Here is a 14,582-nt window from a genome sequence, read left to right as displayed (position 1 = left end):
ATTAAGCCTGTATGGTGATTAATGCCTGTTTACTGTATCTGTTATCCCACTGCATTTTGCTCTTCAGCCTTGATTAAGCCCTTTGCTTTACCATTTAAAATGTCCTGCTTAACCTTCTGCTTACAAACGTACATAGTGCTGAGGTCTGCATTTTTAACTAGCACAAGTTCTACCATAAATAATAGCATTTAATTTTAAAGTGCAACAGCTACAGTCACCACTTGATCAAATGACAAAGAACAGCAACGGCAAACCGGGGAACACGGAATTTTTCACAACAAATATCTACGTTCGCCTAAGAGAAAAAATACACCTTCCTGCTCCTGATAAGCACTTTCTGTGCAGCCCTTTATTTTACATGTTTATAAAAAAACGTTATCACGAACCTAAACACTGACTCTGTCATTTCCCCAAATATCTTTTGAAGGAGATAAACTAGATTAATCTCTCTTTATAAAGTTCCCACAAGCAAGCTCACAGACACAGTAGCTTTACCTTCAAAAATAGAATGTGACTGTAGGCACTTATGCTAATCTCTTTTTTGGCAAATCAGCTTTTTTGTATTGAATCTTGCTTGATTGAATAGCACTGGAGCTGCCAGAGTAAATGCTATTATCAATGTACAGTAATTAAGGAAATAGTCCTTGTCACTCCAACAGTGTCCAGGCAGTGCCTTGTGTAATAAATGATAAAGAAATCTCTCCAAGGTGTAGATGCGGTGGTGGGGGGGCTCCCAACGTGCAGGAAAACCACGCAACGCAGAGCTACAGGTAACGGGGAGCTGTCGATGCCCGTGGAACTCATGTTAAATGCATGTTTGGCGCCGAGTGTCGAAATAGACGCTCGGCACTAAAACACATAATTGTTTAATTTGTCGTGTAATTTCCTGACTCAGGGCAGTTGAGCATCTCCCAGTCTCCGCCCTTTAAAAATGTGTGTGAGCGAGAGCGGGGGGAGACCCCTTCCATCATTCAGAAACTTCAAAGATCTGTTCCCCCTTCAGGCAGCAGCCTGCACAAATGATAAACCTTGCTTTAAGATCAGCAGAGCTGGGCTCTGCCAAATCCATTTGGGGAGAGAATTTCAGTAAAAAGGACTTGTCATTCCTTCCCCCGCCCTTCCGTTTCACTTGAAACTTTACAGCCTCGAAGTACTTTGGTGGATCGCAGTCGTTCCGGCAGCACCGAAGAGAGACGTTCCCCAAGGAGAGAAATAAAAACCCGTTGGACATCTTCTGTATTACGGCCTTATCACATGTACCAAGAAATGTAAAATGTGGCAAAGCCGGGTAATTCTCAGACACCGGCGGTGCCGCTTACTAAGCAGCAAGCCCTGCTCTGCAGTGCTGGAGCCTTCTCAGTGCTCTCAGCTGCAGCCCCACGCAGAGACCATTGCAGTAAACTGCTCTGGCCTAAGACATGCTGAGGTCTGCATTTGATAGCGAAGATCTTTGTCTGGTGAAGGTACATGCCAAAGATATGGTGTTTAATAGCCAATAAATAACAGGGGAAGGTATTTAATCACGTATGCCGGGAAGCAGTGCTGGTGTAAAAACACATGCGTTTCCGAAGGCACAGGCAGGGAAGTGAGCACTCGAAGGGATGTAAGGGAAAGGCAAAGGAGCCTGGAGAGAGGCTGCTCAATTTCACCCCTGTTCTTGTAAGACACACACAGAAGGATTCTGGCCGCTATATTCCTTTTCCTCAGCAGTCTGGGTCTTATCTAAACCGCGTAAGAATTTTCATATTTCAAAAATCTGACAGTTTTGCTTGGGCATACGTTAGGGGGATTTTAACATTCCCTGCACCGCTCCAGTTTAATGCATTGACATTCCGAAGGCTGGGCATCGTAACCTCTCCATTAAATCTTTGACACAATGAAGTGTCTTCTAAATAAAATAATTCAGAGGGATCGATCCAGTGAACTTCAGGGTGCACCTTTTCAATTATTTTTTAAAGATGGAAGTGTTTGGTGCATATTGAGCACTGGCTTCGTGGGAATGGGAGGGAGGGGAGCCACGTCGTGCAGACGGACTTAAACTGCAGTCCAGCAGGAGCCTGCAGAAACGCTCCAAGACGAGCGAGCATGTGAATCGGTCCCTGGATTTCAGCATGACCACAAGCTTAGCTCTGCTAGTTCCGGGCCTCTTTTCTGTTGTATGTAAAACATTAATGTTCTAAGCATTGTTCCAAAGGATTTGGTTTTAAATACCCCAAGCTTGACCTTCAGAACTGTCTGTTTGAATCTGAGCAGAAGTGCGCTGGTCAGAATTCAAAAAATTATAGCACAGGCAGCGGGTTTTTTAATTGAGGCATGCCAAATACCAAAGGCAGATGCTTTTTCATTCTGTAGCTCCTGGATACGCATTCTACTTTTCGGTTTCAAGGACAAAGGAAACACTTATCCAATTAGATGAGGCATGAGATTGTGACATACGGGCTCTTTCCTTAAATAAAAAAAATGTTGGAAAAAGATATTTGACCCTAAGTCAATAAGTGCTATTAAAATAATGAATAGTCCATAAATCCAACCGTATATGCAGCTCGTATTAAGAGCCGTTCTGTTTTTGTTGCTGAGAGGTCTGTGAGACTGCCCAGGGTAAAGCCCTGCACAAGTTTCTCGTCCAAATCGCATTTTAAAGGCCTTACTTTTAAAATAGGATATACAGAAGTGTAAGCCAATTAAATTGCAAGGCAGACTTCTGCTATCTTTTCAAACCTGACATCTCTATCGAGTCAGCTTGGATGATACCAGGCACGATGTGGCTGTCGGAGCTGCCGAATTGCCTCTGCGCACCCAGCAAAGACGAGCAAGGCTCTTGCGCCTCTTCAGACGTTCACAGAAGCCAGCTCTGGAACAGCAGTGGGGTTCGCCCAAGGTAGTGCTGCTTTTGGGTGGGATCGAGGGGAAATGGCTGATGCTTTACGTGGATCACACCTGAATCTTACGCGTGCTGGAATCATGAAGCACCACGTGCCTTTGTCGTAAGCGAGATGCGCCAAGGTCTGCGTCATTCCCCCCGTGCGGTGAGACAGGGCAGTAGTCAAACTTCAAAACAATTACAGCTCTTCTGTTCTCAGCTTAGAGCCACAACGTGTTTATTTTACTCTTCATACTTTACCAGGCGGCTGGAACTGCCAGCCGATAATTGCTGTGTTCCCGACCCTCTGCAAGAGTGAAGAGCCTCCTCTGTCCTCAGCCTGCTGTTCAGAAAGTTTCCTTTATTGAAAGTATTGAAATCAGTGCTATCAACGCTGCACGGAGGACTTGAGTCTCAGGTGCTGGGAATTAGCATTGCCCGCTGAAATTACTGACATCGGTTTGCAATCTGCTCTGCTCTCTGTCCTGTCTCACACAGCGCTGCTTAAAGCAAAATCGCGGCATCAAATCAAACTGGGTTTGGGTTGAGTGATACTGGAACAAATGGAAGTGACTGTAAAAATTGCTGTTGTTCTCCTGGCCAGGTCCAGCTGCCATTTTGATTTCACTCCACCTTGCTCGCAGTCTCTGCACCTTTGCAGTGTTCATTGCGCTCGGTGGTGATGCCGCACGCTCAGAGCCCCGCTCAGCCCCGGCCTCGCGGCGTGGAAGCCGCCCAGCCCCAGCTGCAGCGCAGACTGGTCTGGAAACAGCACCTGTGCCTGCTGGCAAGGTCCCAGAAGGAGGGAAGTTGCTGCAGCACCAAAATGAATCCCCACCGGTGGGAGTATCCCCGAAGGTGTGGTGGCTGGGGGGCAGCTCCTCAGGTTTCAGGGTGAGACGCTGGCGCTTCTCCTCTGTCTGCTGAAGCAGCGGTGTGCCAGGTGTGATTCCACAGGGCCAGCCACAGCTCTGCTCACCTGCTGCTGGCCTAAAAGGTGGCTGGAGGAGGCTCGTGCTGCCTCCCCCCCGGCCAAGCCCTCCTGCATTCACACTTTTACTGCTGCTGGGGCTTTGGAGAGAGCTTTTACAGAACTCGTTATTTCTGCAGCTCATACACCCCCAAGAACCACTCGGAATACAGTGAGGTGAGGAAGAATCCCCATGAATTTTCATCACACTGGTATTTCTGGCACAATTTACACTGCTTTCGTGACTGTGTCCCCGATCGGTAGGAGCAATAAATATCCTGTGCAAAGCTCATATTGCGATGGATGGGAGAGGAAACAGCGAGCTGAAAGGTGTCACGTTGTGGAAACCTGACCTGGAAAGACCGATCCACAATTAACAAGATGGGTAAAGGAGTCTCCAGGTCTTAGAAGAGCCCTCTGATTATCATAAAGGGAAAGCGGGTGCCAAATAGTTTTAAAGCATCCCATGTATCATCGATGATTTTTCTGTTGATATTAAGAATTCAAAGGGATGCTATTAGCATTCTGGGCAGAGAGGGAGCAGATCTATAGCATGCCTCTCAATAAATATGATGCTGCAGTAAACTTCTTTGGCACTTTGCAATTCACATCTGATCTCTGCTGACCTTTTTTTTTCTCCTAATTAAACCTTTAGCTTGCAAATGAGCCATTTCCTACATTAAACCGGTATACGGCAAAGGAGGAAATTCTACCCACAATTTATAGGAGTTGCTGGTGACTTTAACTGTCTGTCACAACCTTTTCTAATTGATCCCTGTTTGGATTAAATTTGACCAATGACTTTCTCCGAGGTGAACAAAACTGAGGCTATGCTCAGAAGCCATTATGCCCACGGCACCACAGCGCAGGGTGTGTGTGCTGGACGGAAGATAACGGCGCATTTTGTGCCTGGAGGGAGAAAAACATGAAGGCCAAACGCCTCCAGCACCCAAACCCGCTGGTTATCTCCAGCAGCTGCTGTCCCAGGGCGGTGTTTGTTTTAAGAAGCTGACTTTGAGGGAGCGCTGGGGGTGGCCTGCGCTGCCGCTCCCACCAGCGCTGTTCAGACTCCTACGTCCACGCCGGCCCTCGTGGTGTGAGCAAACCGAGCCCAGCCCAGCAAAACCCTCTGCCAGCGCGGTGACCTGGCAGCCTTTACATTCCCTTCTCCAGCAGTTTCTTCTGACAAGGCACCTCCACGTCGTGGGCCAGCCGTCCCTCTGCTGTCTGCCTCAGTGTGCAGGGGTTGAAATTCTCTGAGACGGGTGTAGGAGCACAGTGCTGAACTGCTCCCTTCCCTTCCCTTCCCTTCCCTTCCCTTCCCTTCCCTTCCCTTCCCTTCCCTTCCCTTCCCTTCCCTTCCCTTCCCTTCCCTTCCCTTCCCTTCCCTTCCCTTCCCTTCCCTTCCCTTCCCTTCCCTTCCCTTCCCTTCCCTTCCCTTCCCTTCCCTTCCCTTCCCTTCCCTTCCCTTCCCTTCCCTTCCCTTCCCTTCCCTTCCCTTCCCTTCCCTTCCCTTCCCTTCCCTTCCCTTCCCTTCCCTTCCCTTCCCTTCCCTTCCCTTCCCTTCCCTCAGCCCCACCACAGGCATTCGGCTGAGCCGTGGCTGGGCTGCGTCCTGCCACAGAGGGAGTGCAGCCAGTCCTGTGCATTAAAATTCACTAGTATCACCTCAGAATCCTTTTCAGAAGTGTATTTTATCTGCTTCTTCCTCTGCCTCTTGGCTCCAAGAGCTTTCATTTTCCAGCCTTCCACAGCTGCTCTGGTGGGACGTTCCCTGTGCGGATCCTGTCCGTGCTGGGAGGAGAGCTTTCCACCCCACGCGGCCCCCGGCCATTTTCTCCTCCGTTATGTCAGACAACAACCACCTCAGCTCGTTCCTCTTTTCCACTCAGCAGGACTGTGTGCCTCCTCCCCATGAACATCGTCATGCTGAATTTTGCCATTCACCACGTCTCGTGCTGAGACAGAAGGCCCAGTTTCGTGAGGCAGCGGCATGGAGGAGAGCATCGCAGGGGCCTGACGCCACGACAGGACAGGGGTGTGGGTGCAGACCAAGCACCTGCCCCCCCTTCCAAACCCCCTTGGGAAAGAAAACAAAAACACTCTGCCTACTCCCACGTGGTGCTTAAATTTTATTTAAAAATGAGAAAATCCTCCCCAAAACCAATGGTGAGGCTGTAAAGGAGGGGGTGCAGTGAACCGAGGTGAAGCAGGGAAGCATCCCAGATGGGAAAATGCTGGGAGAATGGCTTTTCCTTGGGGCAGGCAGTGCTTGGGAGGGCTCAGGACCATGGTGCTGAGGCAGGAGGGGACCCTCAGGAAGAGTTATGTGAGATTTTGTTGTTGTCCCTCCTGTCCTTTAGCAATGAGGAAAATCAACCCATTTCCTTTCCTGGAGAAACTGAGGCTGCTCAGCACCCACCAGGGCTGGCAGAAGTTTTCCCCATGAACGTGCACTGTGCTGTGGCTCATTTCCCAAGCGGACACCTGCAGCCCCAAAACTCCCCATGGTCTCTGGGCTTCCACCAGCCCCCATGGGGATCCCACTGCCTCCCCCCAGCCCCAGCGGCCGCGGTGCAGCGCGGCGTGCGAGCCGGCGCGTCAGCTCGGGAGGGCAAAAGCGATTAACCGGAAATCAATGGAAATAAAAAGAGCCCCGTCTGCCGCAGTACACAATTCACTCCCGCAGACAGCCTTCCCCGCACTGCAGGGGAACGAGCCGCGGCGCAGAAAGGCTCTCGAGGAGAGCCGAGGGCGCGAGCTTTCGGGCTGCTCGGCGCCGGGACGCCGGCCATCGAAGTTTGCCGAGGCTCCGCCGGCCACGTGAGCGAAGCGGGGAGATGAATATTCCTCTCCTTCCATCAGCTGCTTTTCAAACGGGCTGGAAAGAAAGAAAGAAAGAAAGGGGGGGTGAGAGGGGTGGGGGGTGGAATTTCCCAGCAATATCCAGCAAGAGGACAAAATAATGAGAAAGCAATGAATCATGTTGCTTTTCTGGACTTCGATACAAAAGGCCTTGTTCTCCCCGCGAGCCGCCAGCAGCGTGCGTTTTGCAGCACGAAATAAAAAGTATCCTTGGGGGAAAAGAAAAGAAATCTCTTGCGAAGTAATTTAATTCTGGCCGACTCGACGGACAAAACCCCTATTTGCTAGAAAAACGATTAAAAAGTGCAACCTAACAGAGTATCGCCCTGCATGAGGTAGGGCCCCTCAGCACAGCACTGCAGGCCTCAGAGCTGCTGGTGGGGCTGGTCCCTGCAGCTGCCTGTGCCTGGTGCTGCCCAAAATCCAGCCTGGGCCCGCTGAGGTGAAATTTGCCCTGCCCTAAGCAGCGACATTACCTGAGAAATGTGGTTTAGTGAAGCCAAAGAGCTGGCATGGTTCCATTTGCACTGCTCTGTTGGGAGCGTCCCACAGCAAGCACAAAGTCCAGGGGAAAGGGGTGGCCCTAGGGGTGTGTGGGGCTCCCCTTGTGTGCGAGGCACTTCCCCATCACAGTTGCACGACTTTCTGATCACCACTGCGTGAGGACAAATCGTGACCCAAATCCTGTTCGTGTGTACACACAGCTACGCGGCCAGGGACCCCCCTTCCCTGCTGTGTTCCTGATGACAAGGCTGAGAGCCGTCACCCAACGAGGAGCAAAGGAGGCCCAGAAATGAAATCCAGAGATGGATGTTTTATGAAAACGGGCAGCTAGGAAACGTTCGGCGGCGGCTTTGGGGCGGGCTGGGCGACCTGTGGGTCGTGGCGTGGCGGTGCCGTGGGGCTGAGCACCCGCGGCCGCTGGCCCCGTGCCTGGCTTTCGCTGCAGACAGCACCAAATGCTGCGTGTCGTTCATCTGGCACATTTTAGCTGTAATTGCAACAGCCTGAACTACCACACGTTTTTATGTGCTGATATTTCATGACATTTTATGTACATAATCTGCATATGTTATTTTTAGAAAACTTTCTCCCTGGGACAGCCTCATGTGCTCCACATCTTGTTTCCATGAGCATGTGCTGCAGTTGGGAGCTTTTGGATTTTTTTCCTTTTTTTTTTTCCCCCTTCTTTTTTTCCCCTGTCAAGATTGGTTTCTGACTCGCAGAAGCGACACACGGAACATAATATTTTTCTTTCTTTTCACGAGCCTGCGTTCAAGGGGATAATAATGAAAAAAAGGCGAGCTGAGTGGGCCTAATTCCCATTGCCATGGCACCAGGGGCTGGGCTCTGACCCCCAGAGGAGACCCGCTGGGAATCGGGCTGTGGATATTGGCATCTATTGGACGTGCTGGATGCAGACTTCCTGTCTGTCTGTCCGTCTGTCCATCTGCTGCTGCTGTTCCAGCTGAATGACAGGGGTGTGAGGGAAGAGTAGCCACTTGCCTATGCCTGAGCTCTTCGGGGCTGAATGACCGCTATGCCCACAGGATCCTGAACATTTTACTTATTAATTAAGATGAAGAGCAAAGCGTCGTGGGGTTGGGTGGGCTCATCAGGGCTCTGGGGTGGAAATGGCATTGGTCTGGGGTGTTTTAGGAGCAAGACAGTGTGGAGGCACTCGGCTGCAGCTTGTGGGGTGCCGCAGGTCAGAGGGCCGCAGCAAGTGTGGCACTTTGAGTGTATGGGAGAAATGTAGGGCTGTGTGTGGGGCGTTCAGCCCTTGCCTGGGTAAAGCCTCTTGGTCCCTCGTGGGGGATAAAAACCTTGAAAATTAGGCCTGCTTTACATGTTTGGTGGAGAAAACCAAACCAGTTTGGTGTCTTGGCAAACCGAAGGCTGTGGTGGAAGCTGCATGGTGCGAGCGCGACTTATGGCCTGTGGGAGGACATCTGAGGCCGTGTTGCTGCAGGCCGGTGTGGCATGGCATGGTGCGGTGTGATGAGGTGTGATATGGTGTGTGGGGTGTAATATGTTGTTGGGGGGGGGTGCGATATGGTGTGTGGGGTGATAAGCTACGTGGGGACACCCTTCAGGTCAGCGGCCAGGGCCATGCAGGGCCGCGCAGTGAGGCGCGGTGTGGGATGCCGCCATCCCTGCAGGGCCGGCTGGAAACCACTTGGAACAGCGCGAGCCCTTCTCCAGAGCCCGCCTCGCATCCTGACGAAGAAATAAAATAAACATTTGGTAACACACGCGGCATATGGTTATTGTTTGCTGCAAGGACAGGGGAAAACATTACTCCACAACGTGGCAAAAAGGCTGCAGCTGCAATATCGCATTACAGCGCTGCGCTTTATTCAATAAAGGCCGGGGCTGCGCGGCTGAGCACCCCCCGCCCCCAGGGGCGGTTTGGGGGCCCTCGGCCGCCGTGCTGCGGCGGGCGGGCATGTGCCGTTCGTTAGCGCCGGGGTCTGGTTTCAATTCGGTCGCTTCAGATTGTATTTTCACAGTGACTCATTAGTCACCAAATGTTGACAAGCAGTTGTAAGGGTGCCATCTCCCTCATTGTTTATAGGCAAGTGCAGCGCCCAAAATGATTTATTTATGCTTTAATTAAAATTTGCGGAGAGGCCAGTGAGTTTTAGCAGCGCCGTTTCTAATTTGTGGTCTCGGGGAAAGAAGGAGGAGAAAAAAATCAATAACCTTGCCCTGTTTGTGTTTTGGTGTTACCTGGGGCACCAGGCGGCCCCAGCGCTCACCTGCATGCCTGGTGTGGGCTGAGAGCCTCAAACTCAGCCTTGGCCCCTCCTGGAGGGCTGCACTCTCCCAGGGCAAGGAAACGGGTGAAAACCCAGCAAAACGAGGGCTTTGCTGCGTGGTGGGGCCCAGGAACGTGGTGGAGCCGGGAGCTCACCTCCCCAGTGCCCGCAGCCTTTCTCCTGATGGCGCCTGCCCGTGCAAGTAACAGCAGCAGCAATATATCTGCCGGTACCTTATTTATGGCCCCGAACAGCAAGGGGAAGGACGAGGGGCTGCGGCTGGCAAAGTGCTGGGGGTTGCTCCCTGCGTGCCCCCGTGCCCGTGCCCAAAGTGCAGGGCCGCCTGGAGGAGGATGGAGATTTTCCTGCTGCTCGTGACACCAGACGCATTTCTGTAATTTGCAACAAAGCACAGAGAGACTAAATCATGCTCACCCCCCCCAAATTGTGAAAGTTAGGAGCCTCTCTTGGCCTCATACCACGGCTCAGAGAAATCCCTGCTATTACCTGATGTAAATATGTATTAATTAAAGCACTTTGGAAATGCAGAGTATTGACCTAACAGGCCGTAATGGCTCTTCTTGAGCAATTACAATCTATCATAGCGATACACACTCAGGGAGCTGGTTTTTAGGAGGTGCATTATTGACCCGCTGCTCCTCGGTGGTTTCCTCCCATTGCACCAACCCTTCCGTGGCGCTGGGGCCGCGACGTGGGCAATTCGCATCCTTCCCCCGCCCAGGGAAGTACCGGGGGCTGCTGGGGGGTTATTAATGAACATCACAAACATCACGCCATGCATCCTGCCCCCTCCCCGACATCAGTGTGGTTACAGAGTGAAGACGAAGTCCTGGTACGAGGAGGACTTTGGGACACTTGTTGGATGGTGTGCAGGGTCCAGCTGGGGACCGAGGCATAGCCTCGCCCCCGTGGCCAAACCTGAGCCTTTTCCTCCCCAAAGCCTCTGTGGCCCCAGGAAGGAAAGGACCGACTCCAAGCCAAGCGTGCACTTAGGAGCAAAGCAAGCAGGGAGGACTGTGCCCAAGCATGGGACAGGACAAAATAAATCCCCTCCTGCATTAGTTTGGGAATGAACGAGGACAAACATCATCAGCACTTCCCTGCCGGGCCACAGCTGGGCACAGGAGGTGCCAGCTCCTGGTGCCCCGTCCCTGTGTGGTGACAGAGGCTTCACCCCCAGGTTGGGAACCAGGAGCTTTTACTCACACTGCAACAGGAGTTTTGGCACCGTGCTTGGCAAAACTGAGGCACTTTTTAGACTCTGAGTGATTTAAGGTCAAAGCAGCCTTTGCCAAAAGCCTCCCACCTGCCCCAGCACCAAGCTGCAGAGAAACAGGGGCCGAGTCCTCTGCTTCCTTCCCACCCGCACACAGGGGACACTGGGAGCAAAATATTTATATGTAAAAGAAAAACTTTGTGCTTTCCAGTGGTGGAAACCCTTTTCAAATAAAGCACTCGTCTCCTGAGACTTACACCTTCTAATTTAATTTTCTCCTAAATCAAACAGTGTATTAATCCCCGATAGAAAACATGTTCCAGTTGCACAAACAATATTTAAATGGTATAATAGGGACATCTTTTATAAATACTTCTAACAAATCCCAGGGAAAAAAAATAATAAAAAAAATAAAAACACACGCACATACAAAAAAACGAGTGTGTGGGCTATAATTAATAGAAATGCCAAGTGCCAGCTAACCAGGAAAACTCCAACATCATAAATCTGTCCCGAGCTTTCTCACACATGCTGATGGATGGGTACTCGGGGCTTAAATATTTAACAATCAATAATTCAAATACCTTTCCTACCCTATTAAATTTGTCACGTTTATAAATAAATGCAACATTTAGCTGAATTTTCTACGAAACGGGTGCATCTCCCGCCCAGTAACAAAATGCACCTTTTTGGAAGGAGAGGGAATCTCTCGCGTTTGTCTAAAGAGCGGTGACATCGGGGGGACCCTCAGTGTCCCCATCCTGCTGCCCACTCGGCTGCTCCAGAGCTGGGGGTGCCACCCTGAGACCCCCCCATGTCCCCGTTCAGCACCCCGCTGCTGACACCCCCAGCAGGTTTGTGCCCTCTGCCCACAGCACGCAGACGTTGGGCACTTTTTGGGGTGTTTTGCACCCATTTCAACCCACTGGGATGGCACAAGGGAAAAGCCAAAACAAGCAAGAGGTAAAAAAAAAAAAAAAAAAAAGACACCAGGTTATGAAATTTCTGTAGGGTAATAATGAACAATGGGGAAAAAGATTAAGCCCCATATAACAAAATAGTTGGCTGCATCTCCATTCTAATAGGTTTGGATAATGCAATATGCGGGCAGGTATTATGTCATATGAATCACATTTATAGGAACATTTTCCAATTTCTTCACTGCCTAAGGCAGGGAGTTGCCATTCATTTTTCACAGATTAATATTTCTTTGTCAAAAAAGGCGGGTTATGGACAGCACTCACGAGAGGCTTTATGTCCTGGGCGAGCAGGGTTTGTGCCGGGGCCGGGGCTGCTTCGGTTCCGCAGGTGCTGCGGGCAGAGCGGGTTTGCTCTTGGTTTGTTCATCGACGGCCGTGTGCAGCCCCAAACCAGGCACATCCTCTGTCCTCTGGGAGCCAGGATGGAGAAAAACCCCACCTGAGTGAACGAAAATGTTGGGAAATATCCCAGAGAAAGGGGTGGGCCTGGGTTCGACCTCGATCACAGCCCTGGTTTGCTTCTGACTCTCAGAAGGGAAGAGAGGGATGGGAATCAGCAGACGCTGGTCCGGCGTTGGCAAGTGCGAGGCCATTCACCAGCCAACAACAACAACAACAACAGATCTTGCTGGGCTGCAGCAGCAGCACCCAGCTCCCTGTTTTCAAGGTGTTGGGGAGCAGGGGAGGATTTATTCAGGTGCTGTGGTGTGGGCAGGTCGGGGACCTTGTGTAATCAAACCTGCGGTGCTCCCTGCTCTGCCGGGGGCTCCGGTGCAGCTCCCCCCAGCACCATCGGTTTTAAAGAGCACCAGAACTGACCCAAGAGGTCGTGAAACTCCTGGGCCCGAGCGTCTGCAGGGATTTAAGGCACCCACAAAGCTGCATGGAGGCGTGGGGGCGACGAGGGCCCCGGCCCCCCGCGCCGTGGGAGCGCGCGGTGCCATTGCATAAATCTCAGTCGCGAATTTATTGCCATAATTTATCAGCTCATGTTGCTGAATGGCCAAGTAGTTAATTTTAAAATGAAGTGGTGCTATTTTCATTAATACCCTTGTGCTAACTACCTATCAAAACACTCGGAGGCAATTAATACCATGTTGCTGAAGGACTGAACCAATAAATATTTCCAGGCTCGGCTTGTCTGCGGCAGATAAAAGACATCAGACGAACCCGCTGCCTCGCTCACACTCCTGAGCCTCTTCCTTTCCGTATCATTGGGAACTTTTACTTTTAAGGAAGAGATTAAGTAGCCAGATCCGCCACTAATATGAGTTTAAAGGGCTGTTGCTTCGTGACGTGTAAGTAATACCCTCGGGATGTCTTTGTAATAACGATAAGCTTGAGAGAAGCGTGAGCGTTTCTGAACGTTACGCATCATTGACGCAAAAGCAACTGGGCACGGCCCAGATTTGGGGAAGGAAAGGTGAAAAAGCCAAAGGTCGAAACTCGGCGTGATCACGTTGTCACCACGATCCGCCCGAGGTGCCGCTGCGTGGGAGGGGAGAGGCACGGTCAAATGGTGATAAATGAAACCTCACGGGGGTGTGTGTGTGTGCGTGTGCAATCACACCCGCGTGTATGTGCACGAGTGGGGTGAGCCGGGGTGTGTGCATGTGTTGCCTGTGCCCTGCAATGTGCCTGCGACCTGCAGGCCCTCAACACCTCCGTTGCTTCTCCCCCAGGTCACAGCAGTGAAATTTTTCTCTGCCTGAACACCACTCAGTGATTCTCCCACCCAAACTTTGTATTTTTTTATTGTCAGGCTATTGCGTATTCTTCTTGCACTCCGATCCCAGCTAACACTTTTTCATAGCGATAAATAATGAATGGGATTTATTTCCTTAGGTGCTGATGGAGACCTTTTTTTTCCTGCAGGAAGAAAGAAGGAGAAAGCGAGAAGGAACGAGTGCAAGACCAGCAGCAAGCACGAGGGAGAGGGTGACCAAGGCCCAGCCCTACAGGTGGCTGCTCCCCTTCAGCTTTTGCCCCGCATGGCAAAAAATCTGGCCGCCCTCCTGGAGCCTCTCCTGGTTCCCTCTGGGCACCAGCAGCTTTTGGGCTCGTTTCTGCAGCCCCAGGATGAATTTTCTGCCCAAATGCTGGTGCCGTGGCTGGAGCAGTGACCAGGCACGGAGCTGGGGTGAGGCTAAAGGCATGGTGAAGGGCATGGAGGGGGCACCAGAGGACAGTGACATTAGATCTGTGCACGGCCCAAACCTCCCATCCTGTCCTGGAAGCCCAAAATGAAATGGGGGGGTGGGGTGTAAGAAAAGAAATACCAGTGCTTTGTGAGCTTCGAGTAACTACTTATTGGAAAGCACTAATTGTCCCCAGAAGAAAAAGGAAGAGCTGTTTCCCAGCTGGTGCTGCCCAGGGAAGGGTGTGCACCCAAGGGTCCCCACCTCGTGTCCCCACAGGGCCACCAGCACAGCTGCCCCAGCCTTGTGCCAGTTTTCATGCAGAAAGCAGGCAAAATTGCTGAAACGCAAAAAAAATTGCCTTCTGCAAATCTTAACTTCTGTGTGTTTCTTTTAGGAAAAAGGCATCAAGTGAGGAAAAACTTCAAAGTGCAGTGAAGGAAGCTTCACTTTCTGCCCCGTGCCCCAGAAGCCCCGCGGGGAGGTGCAGGACAGCACAGCCCAGGCTGGCTGCGAGGTCTCCACCATCAGCAGCGGCTGAAACGCAGCCGGCACTGCGGTGCTTGGCCAACGTGGTGGTGTTTTTAGCACTTAGCTACCTTTAAAGATACATCGTGGCACTTGCAGAATTAATTAATCTCGGTTAATTTTTACTAGATGTGCTTTGTGAGCGATTTAACCTGCCGAGGTTTGCTGAGATGCAGCTGGTTACCACGGCAGGAGCGATTCTGTGCAGAGGGGACACCGACAGCACAGCTGATGCACCGACT

General features: G+C 51.3%; 1 long non-coding RNA gene across 1 annotated transcript; it reads right to left on the bottom strand.

Moving 5' to 3' along the window:
* Positions 1 to 3,068: 3,068 nt before the first annotated feature.
* LOC311440779 lies at positions 3,069 to 5,676 on the bottom strand. The gene is made up of 2 exons (XR_014695576.1): positions 5,499 to 5,676; positions 3,069 to 4,183 (listed from the first exon to the last, which is right to left on the bottom strand). It is a non-coding gene; the product is annotated as an uncharacterized lncRNA (long non-coding RNA).
* Between the last annotated feature and the right edge of the window lie 8,906 nt (positions 5,677 to 14,582).

This window comes from Aythya ferina (genome assembly GCF_964211825.1).
Source record: "Aythya ferina genome assembly, chromosome: 8".
NCBI lineage: Eukaryota > Metazoa > Chordata > Aves > Anseriformes > Anatidae > Aythya > Aythya ferina.
This window is presented reverse-complemented; position numbering and strand designations above follow the sequence as displayed.